Below are 8,945 nucleotides of genomic sequence, written 5' to 3'. Positions count from 1 at the left end.
CAGAACAGCGTCGGTCATAAGTCATCTCAGAATGACATTTTACCAGATGACAGATATTACAAATTGAATTTATCACGTAATATATATAAAGCAACACAGAATATGTATCACTTTACAAATTGGTACCGGTGACGAATATTATGATTATTTATCTCACACTATTAAAAACAAAACAGAATATATATTGATTGCCATCTTTTAACATGAAAAACGGAGAGTAAGTGTATAATTTGCAGCTACATAGACCAATCAGTAGGTTACAATGAAATTATCATTTTACAAGTTTCAATAACAATGAGATATAGAGAAGGTCGCTTTTACGTAGTGTATGGTATGGGCTAATTGAATATATAGAGAATATTTTAATCTAAGTAGGTTATTAAATTTATATTTTCCAAAAATATGGCAAATAAATATCATAATGTAATTGCATAATAAAAGTCCCTTCATATCTGAGCACAAAATATAAAATGGTGGGGAGTGGGGAAAAATATAGAGTCGTTGTGTCACCATCTATTCTGATGTTTAAATATCAACACCACCCATGTAAGTTATACTTAATCACTATTACCCCGTTATCACATGCTTTTGAGTTACGTTTATCTGTGAAGATATGTAGGCAAACAAATACTGATAAAAAATATTTAACCAGTGAGAATATCAGCGATAGATTTAGTCGACATAGAGTGCAAAACCCATTATGGCAGAAATAATCAGGTCATGGACAGTTGACTGATTATCGGCCTTAAGGATCCCCGTTCCAGGCAGAGCAAAACATTAAAGAATTCCACTGTCGCTTTTCAGTGTTAGCGTCACCTGCCCCTAATTACTATTTCGACAATGTTGTTATCTTCCCTTGAATATATTTCGTTTTAATAACGTTTCGACTACAGAGTTGTGTCCCTTGCGTTGAAAATCTCCAATTGCGAAAATGTGGGGGAAAAGTTGTCGTAACGATGTAAACAACGTCGTAGTGGAAGTCATTTCATGGCATACACGCAAGCCCGATGTAAAAACGGTTGTTTCAAATGTAAACTAATCGCATCAACTGACAATTATAACAACAACGATGCCCAATATCAACTGCTAGACCGAGACTATGAGACGAAACAAAGTGACACTCGTTCATACATTGAATGGTCGCTGAGTACTGAGGCCCCTACTACTTACAATTTTACTGATGAGCCGACACCGACGTCCGATGAGGATCCATCCAGTACTAGTAATCACGAATGCGCAAATAACTTTTTAACCTGGTCGCAGGGTAGACGAGTGATTGACCTCGCGGTGTTATCTGAATTCCTGGACCAGAAAGGTTGTAAGGAATGCGGTACTAGGCTACGGTTGTGCAATACCCAACAGAAAAGACATTTTGGCCTGAGAAGTATTTTATACATACAAGTAAGTGTATCAAACGACATCACAATATTCAGGATTATGTTTTATATTTGTTATTATATACCCAATAAGCCTATATTTTATGTTCCTTTTTTATATTACATACCACTGTGTTATTTTTTCAATGTGATATTTTATACCACGATATCGTATGTTGTTATTTGTACATGATGTAAAAGTTTATTATTGCTATATAGTGTGATTTTTTTTATATTACAACATAGTATGTTATCTGTACCGTATGTAGAAATGTATTATTGTAGTGTTAAGTATGTGGAGCTTTGTTATTGTTGTGTATTGTGACATTTTTGCTATGACACTGTAAAGTACACTGTTATAATGTTATCCATACACAATGTGCAATTTGTTTTATATTGGTTATTACATTTGAAGTAATGTTATTGGTCGGTAATGCCTACTGTATTATATTTGTATGCAAAAAGTGCTATATTGTATGTTGTAAATCGTATGTATGACTTTTTTGGGATTTATAATTATTATTGGTACAAATGTAAGAGTTGTCTCTATTTTTTGGTTTATTTTTTGTTTTTATATTTCTTTTTGTAGAATAAGTGAGTCCGCAAGACATTTAATTCTTTTTCACCTTTTCGTTGTCTTTAACGTACTGCATTGGACGGGGATCGGGGATCCTTAAGTTGGTTGTTTAGAGTTAAAAGTCCTATTCGCAGCTAAGGTCATTTAATTATTTTCCTCAATGTGTGTTGTGTATTCGTGCATGTGTGTTTGTGTGCTAGATGCAAGGTATGTTTGCGTACTTGCCTCTTTGTTATAACGCGGATCTGATGCCGACTTTATAGTGCTATCTCACTGGAATACCATGTCGACGAACCCAGCGCAGCATTTCACTCGGCCTTAAGGAAATCAGGTAAATTATTACTATATTATACATAGAATGTACCAGTATGATAACATTTGCATCGCTGTACATTTCTATGTATGCGAATATGTACATTTGGATACTGTCAACGTATATATTTTAGCGGTGTGTTAATTTTAGCTCCTTTCGCGCTTTGACAATTCCTCTGAATGATGATTACGTTAATTGAAAATTTTGTTTATAGCTTTGTATTGGACACATTGTGAGTGCGTTAATTTGTCTATACTAGCTTTAATCTATTCAAATGCCATAACACGCTAAGATTTGAGTCCGCTAAAATAAGTACTTTTACAGGAACATCGGCTGTATTCGGCAGTTTCTAACTGCAGATGCATGCAAGATTTTGGTGCATTGACTTGTTACCTCTCGGTTGGATTATGGTAACACCCTGCTCTGTGATATATCTGACAAACTAACTAGTCGTTTGCAGAGGGTCCAGAACACTGCAGCACGGCTAGTTACTCGTACTTGAAAGAGGGAGCACATCACACCTGCGCTTTATTCGTTGCACTGGTTACTTGAACGATACAGGTCGCAGTACAAAATTCTGGTATACACATAGAAGGCACTGAATGGAATAGCTCCTCAGTACACACAGGAGCTTGTTACCCTGCCGTCAAGATCACTGCGGTCGAAGTCAGAATCTTTGTTGGGTGGCCCAAAATCTCGTACTGTGACCTACGGTAACAGATGCTGTGGGAGGGTTTCGGCAACGTTGTGGAATAGCTTACCATCTGCTATTAGGAAGTCAAATACCCTGGCCAAGTTCAAGTGGGACATACAAACTCACCTCTTCACGGCTGCATTTTAGAATCTTTGCAAAGACATCATGTAAATACCACCCTTTCATTTGTTCAATTATGTGCACATAGCCTGTTAAATGTATGAAAGTGATTGCAAGCCTTTGTTGTTTGTTTTCACAATTATAACCATTACTATTATCCAAATGTTGAAAAGCGCCTTAGAGTAATTTTACAAATTGTATAGGGCGCTATATAAATGTTGTATATTATTATTATTATTATAGTATAATATTTTAAACAGCAGATTAATTACCAATTGTTCACGCAATTTAACTAATATTGCGTTAAACCTTTACGTTAGCATTCGGTGTTATTATTGATATGCTGGACCGGTATATGAGTTGAATTTGTTTGTGTTGTTTTTGAATTTAATAACCAAGACAATAGGTTTAAATTTGAACATTATAACACTGAAAATGATAGGCCAAACTCATCAAAAAGGACCATTTTTACCGATAAGAAAGAAAATAATAAATTAACAGTGGTCTTGGAAAGTGATATTGAGAATTTCGTTCAGACAATAAAAGGACAACCAAACAACATATATGACATTCATGCGAAACAAATGTGGTGAAATGTCTATGCATCGAATTTTTATTATCGTTGCGTTGTGTTCCATGTTTTGAAAAAATATGTTTATCGGCTTCAGAAAAATAAGATACATTAGTTGCATAGGTTTCGAAGCAAAGCAAAGCAGTCTGAAACGAGACTATTCTTTACTATGGTGATGGTGTCTATGTACTGTTTATCAGGGAGAGGAGTACTAGCTAAGCTTTCATTCACTCTTCCAAAGGTTCAAAAATTCCTATTGTATAGAGCATTTATATACAATTCAATATCCTTAAAAAACATTTTCTACGGAAAAATTGCAACTCGATTCTTTTGCCGTCTTCGTAAACACTCTCAGTTTTTAACGTACTAAAGTCTTGGTTTGTCTCTTTTGAAAAGAGCCAGAATAATAATTTGGCATCATTCCAATCAATTTACCTGTGTATGTTAGATTTTCACAGTGCAAACTTTCTCTTCTTTTAGACTTTCCAGCCACCGTAGGATAAATACCTTGTCTTGGGTTTTGTCTTTGTTTTCACATATCCATGTGCCACACAGACAAAACAGGCTACTTTTTCTGTTTTTTCTACTGTATCCCATGAAAACNATCCCATGAAAACAACAGATAGGAGTTTTTCAGCTTTACCTACTCGCATGTCTCTGGACAAAGACAAAGTGGAATGTGTTGTCTTTACTTTTGTTTTCCTCTCTTGGCTAAAGCATATAGCGGATTGGCGTTGTCTATTCTATTATTAGACTAGACACGTCAACGTGTATCAATAAATCTGTCTGATTTTAGCGTGGAAAATTCAGAGAGCGTACAGTCGTCGCTTTGTTCGTCCATCTGTCCAAAATATTTGTCCCTGTCATCACTTCTGACTTGCTCAAGCGTGCTCATTTCATTTCATTTCATCAGATTGTATTGACTTTATATATGTCAATTGGATTGGACATCAGGCTAGGCCTATTTAAGTCCTTTCCAAACTTATTTACAAACATTGCATATATTCTGTCATAACAATCCAATTAAACAGTGCAGTGGAGATAACTCAAATTTAGCTTGTGAAATGAACATTTTTAACTTTGCTTTAATCATTTTCTGTTTGCTCAAGAGTGCTCAATGAAATGTTAAGGTACATGGAGGATGATAAGGCGATGTGTTGCGTATAACTATGCTACATCTTTTGTAATTATTACGTAATTCGTAACTGACAATCGTAAGTCGATGGCTACTATGCCAATATACACGGTGATATCTTGGTCGAGAGATACACACACGTCTTACACTCTAAAATGTCTACACGGGAATTCCATTAATGATAACACTCTCCTTTGATATTCTATGTTCACAAGTTAATAAAAATGTTTCAAATTGTGCAAGTTTTCATTAGATGTTCGTTGATATCATCTTAGTGTTACAAGTGGTTATACACTTAAACATGATTATCTATATTTCCGATGTAAAAAACTCTGGATGTTTCAAGGATCGTAGACCCGGAAAACGATTCTTAACATCCAAACTACCAGACCTCAAGCTTCAGAAAGTATTGTGTATGTGTCTTTATTTTATTTTTTTATTCATTTATCTATTTCCAATTCAACGGACCCAATGGTCCACTTACAGAATGGATAACAACATTTCAACACAAGTATAAAATATCACAGTCAGTTATTCATGTAACACACATTAAAAGATACTCATATGTAAAACAAAAGGAATTAGTGATAGCAAATGTTCTTTAACCGTACTTTGAACTCGGCGAGAGAGGAACGAAACATATCGCAATCGTGTGCAGAATCCTGTTTAAAATACTTTACTTTCCAACGTTTATTCTACTTCTCTTGCAGTAAAATTGGTTGAAACGAATTGATCGTAAATTACGACCAGGGACTAAAAAACACATTTGCTTGACTAAATATGGACAATCAAAAGCACTATTAACACATTTGGAAAGAAATACACAGTCTAAAAATGTCCGCCTATGTTCGAGGCTAGGAAGATTAAAATGCCTACAAGTGGCAGCGTAAGACATGGAATTGTAGTCAACTTGTGCCTTAAAACATTAAAAAAATCAAAGATTTACGCTGGACAACTTCGACCCGGTGAATTAAAGATGTTTGGTAAGGAGACCAGATCTGACAAGAGTATTTTAACTGACTCCTGACAAGTTTATATACAAAGACCTAACACACCGACATAGAAAGTATTGTGTATTTGTCTCACCAACACACCAACATAGAAAGCTTTGTGTATGTAACTCACTAACATACCGACATAGAAAGTATTGTGTATGTATCTCACAAACCCACCAACATAAAAAGTATTGTGTATGTATCTCACTAACACATCAACATGGAAAGTGTTGTGTATGTATCTCAATAACACACCGACATGGAAAGTATTTTGTATGTATCTCACTTACACTCAGACATATAAAGTATTGTGTATGTGTCTCACTAACACACTGACATAGAACGTATTGTGTATGTGTCTCACTCACACACCAACATGGAAAGTATTGAGTATGTATCTCACTAACACACAGACATAGAAAGTATTGTGTATGTGTATGTGTCTCACTCACACACCAAAATGTAAAGTATTGTGTATGTATCTCACTAACACACCGACATATAAAATATTGTGTATATGTCTCACTAGCACACAGACTTAGAAAGTATTGTGTATGTATCTCACTGACACAAAGACATAGAAAGTATTGTGTATGTGTCTCACTAACACACCGACATAGAAAGTATTGTGTATGTGTATGTGTCTCACTCACACACCAACATGGAAAGTATTGTGTATGTATCTCACTAGCACACCGACATATAAAATATTGTGTATATCTCTCACTAGCACACAGACTTAGAAAGTATTGTGTATGTATCTCACTAACACAAAGACATAGAAATTATTGTGTATGTGTCTCACTAACACACCGACATAGAAAGTATTGTGTATGTATCTCACTAACACACTGACATAGAAATTATTGTGTATGTGTCTCACTAACACACAGACATAGAAAGTATTGTGTATGTATCTCACTAACACACTGACATAGAAATTTTTGTGTATGTATCTCACTAACACTCAGACATATAAAGTATTGTGTATGTGTCTCACTAACACACTGACATAGAACGTATTGTGTATGTGTCTCACTCACACACCAAAATGTAAAGTATTGTGTATGTATCTCACTGACACACCGACATAGAAAGTATTGTGTATGCTTTTCACTAACACACTGACATAGAACGTATTGTGTATGTATCTCAATAACACACCGTCATAGAAAGTATTGTGTATGTATCTCACTAACACTCAGACATATAAAGTATTTTGTATGTATCTCACTTACACTCAGTCATATAAAGTATTGTGTATGTGTCTCACTAACACACTGACATAGAAAGTATTGTGTATGAATCTCACTAACACACCAACATAGAAAGAATTGTGTATGTATCTCACTGGCACACCAAGATAGAAAGTATTGTGTATGTATCTCACTAACACACCAACATAGAAAGTATTGTGTATGTATCTCACTAACACACCAACATGGAAAGTATTGTGTATGTGTCTCACTAACACACCAACATAGAAAGTATTTTGTATGTATCTCACTAGCATTACGACATAGAAAGTTTTGTGTATGTATCTCACTAACACAAAGACATGTAAAGTATTGTGTATGTCTCTCATTAACACACATACATAGAAAGTATTGTGTATGTATCTCACTAACACAAAGACATATAAAGTATTGTGTATGTTTCTCATTAACACACCACCAGAAAACGTATTGTGTATGTATCTCACTTACATATCGACATTTAGAGTATTGTATATGCNGTATGTTTCTCATTAACACACCACCAGAAAACGTATTGTGTATGTAACTCACTAACATATCGACATAGAGATTATTGTGTATGTATCTCCGTAAGACACAAACGTGAACATTTTGTATGCATCTCACTAAGGAACAGAAAAAGCGAGTAATGCTTATGTATGATTGTAAATATATCTAACCAAAAGTATTGTGTATGTATCTCACTAAGACACAGACATTGGGAATGTAGAATCTGTACCTCATTAAGACACAGACATAGTGAGATCTGTATATGTATTCGACTAAGACACAGACATAGGATCCTATAAAATGGAACAATTACTTTTTATTGTATGTGCAGTGATCTTGCGAAGTGCTACTACATAAGGTACGTGTAAGACGTCTGCGGATCCGTGGAGTGACAACTATTTACATAAACCTTGTTTTAAGGTGTTCGTTTAAGGACCCCATATCATTGCCAAAAATTAAGTATTAGGAACCGTTTTTTTGAAGCACGGCTTTAGCTTTGATAAATCAATTCTGAAAAAAATATGTTTGCGAAACGGATTATGACATGTCGAGTGAAATGTTCTCACTCTTATTAAAAGACATTGCTTTTAAAATTGATCAATACAAATTGTTGTCCTTTTGGATTATCTACGCTTTAACCTTGGTAAATAATGTAATCTTCAAAATTAATCATTTGTGGAGGGACTCAGATGTTAGAATATTTTAAATCACGTAAAATTGTCTTACAAAGTGGAAATAACACCTATATATGTTCAGGGAGATGCATTGGTCCTCACGCCTATTAGTTATCTGGTTCTATAAAACAAAATAACACGTGCACAATAACTCCAGTTTAGCACGAGTTATTTTGCTAATTTGCTGTAGATAGCTTTACCATCTATTCAATTACCTGTTGTATACTGCAATAATATAACTGTTTAACATCAAGTGATTCTTAGTGATCATAGACGATATTGTGTACATTTGTACGTGCTGAGTAATAGTTTTGAGTATTACGGGAATTATTGTAAGTACGGAATTCTGAGCACGTTTGAATACCGCCATGACTGCCTGATATGTTTTGTTTGGAGCTTGCCATTCGCACACACAACAACACAAGATAACCACGTCCTCAATGTTATGAATGTTAATATTTTTTGAAAAAGAATAACGAGAGGACGATAACATTTATCATAGACGATTTTGCCTACTTTGTTACATGCTTATCTAGTGTTTAGTGTTTTGCAAGGACACTTCCGCTGACCAGGTAGTTAATTTGGTAAGGACGATATAATAACACTCTGAAGTCTGTTGTTCGAGTCCAGGTGTAGCCCCGCTGAACTTTTACACACAGAACACCATTGTTGATTATATCTTGTAAATTTCATCTTTATTTTTTTTCCTTTATAAAAGTCTGTCGCGATGATTTCAAATGCAAAG

Source organism: Mizuhopecten yessoensis, unplaced genomic scaffold, assembly GCF_002113885.1.
Source record: "Mizuhopecten yessoensis strain PY_sf001 unplaced genomic scaffold, ASM211388v2 scaffold716351, whole genome shotgun sequence".
Classification (NCBI taxonomy): domain Eukaryota; kingdom Metazoa; phylum Mollusca; class Bivalvia; order Pectinida; family Pectinidae; genus Mizuhopecten; species Mizuhopecten yessoensis.
The sequence above is the reverse complement of the archived record's forward strand: the minus strand, read 5'-3'. Positions refer to the sequence as shown.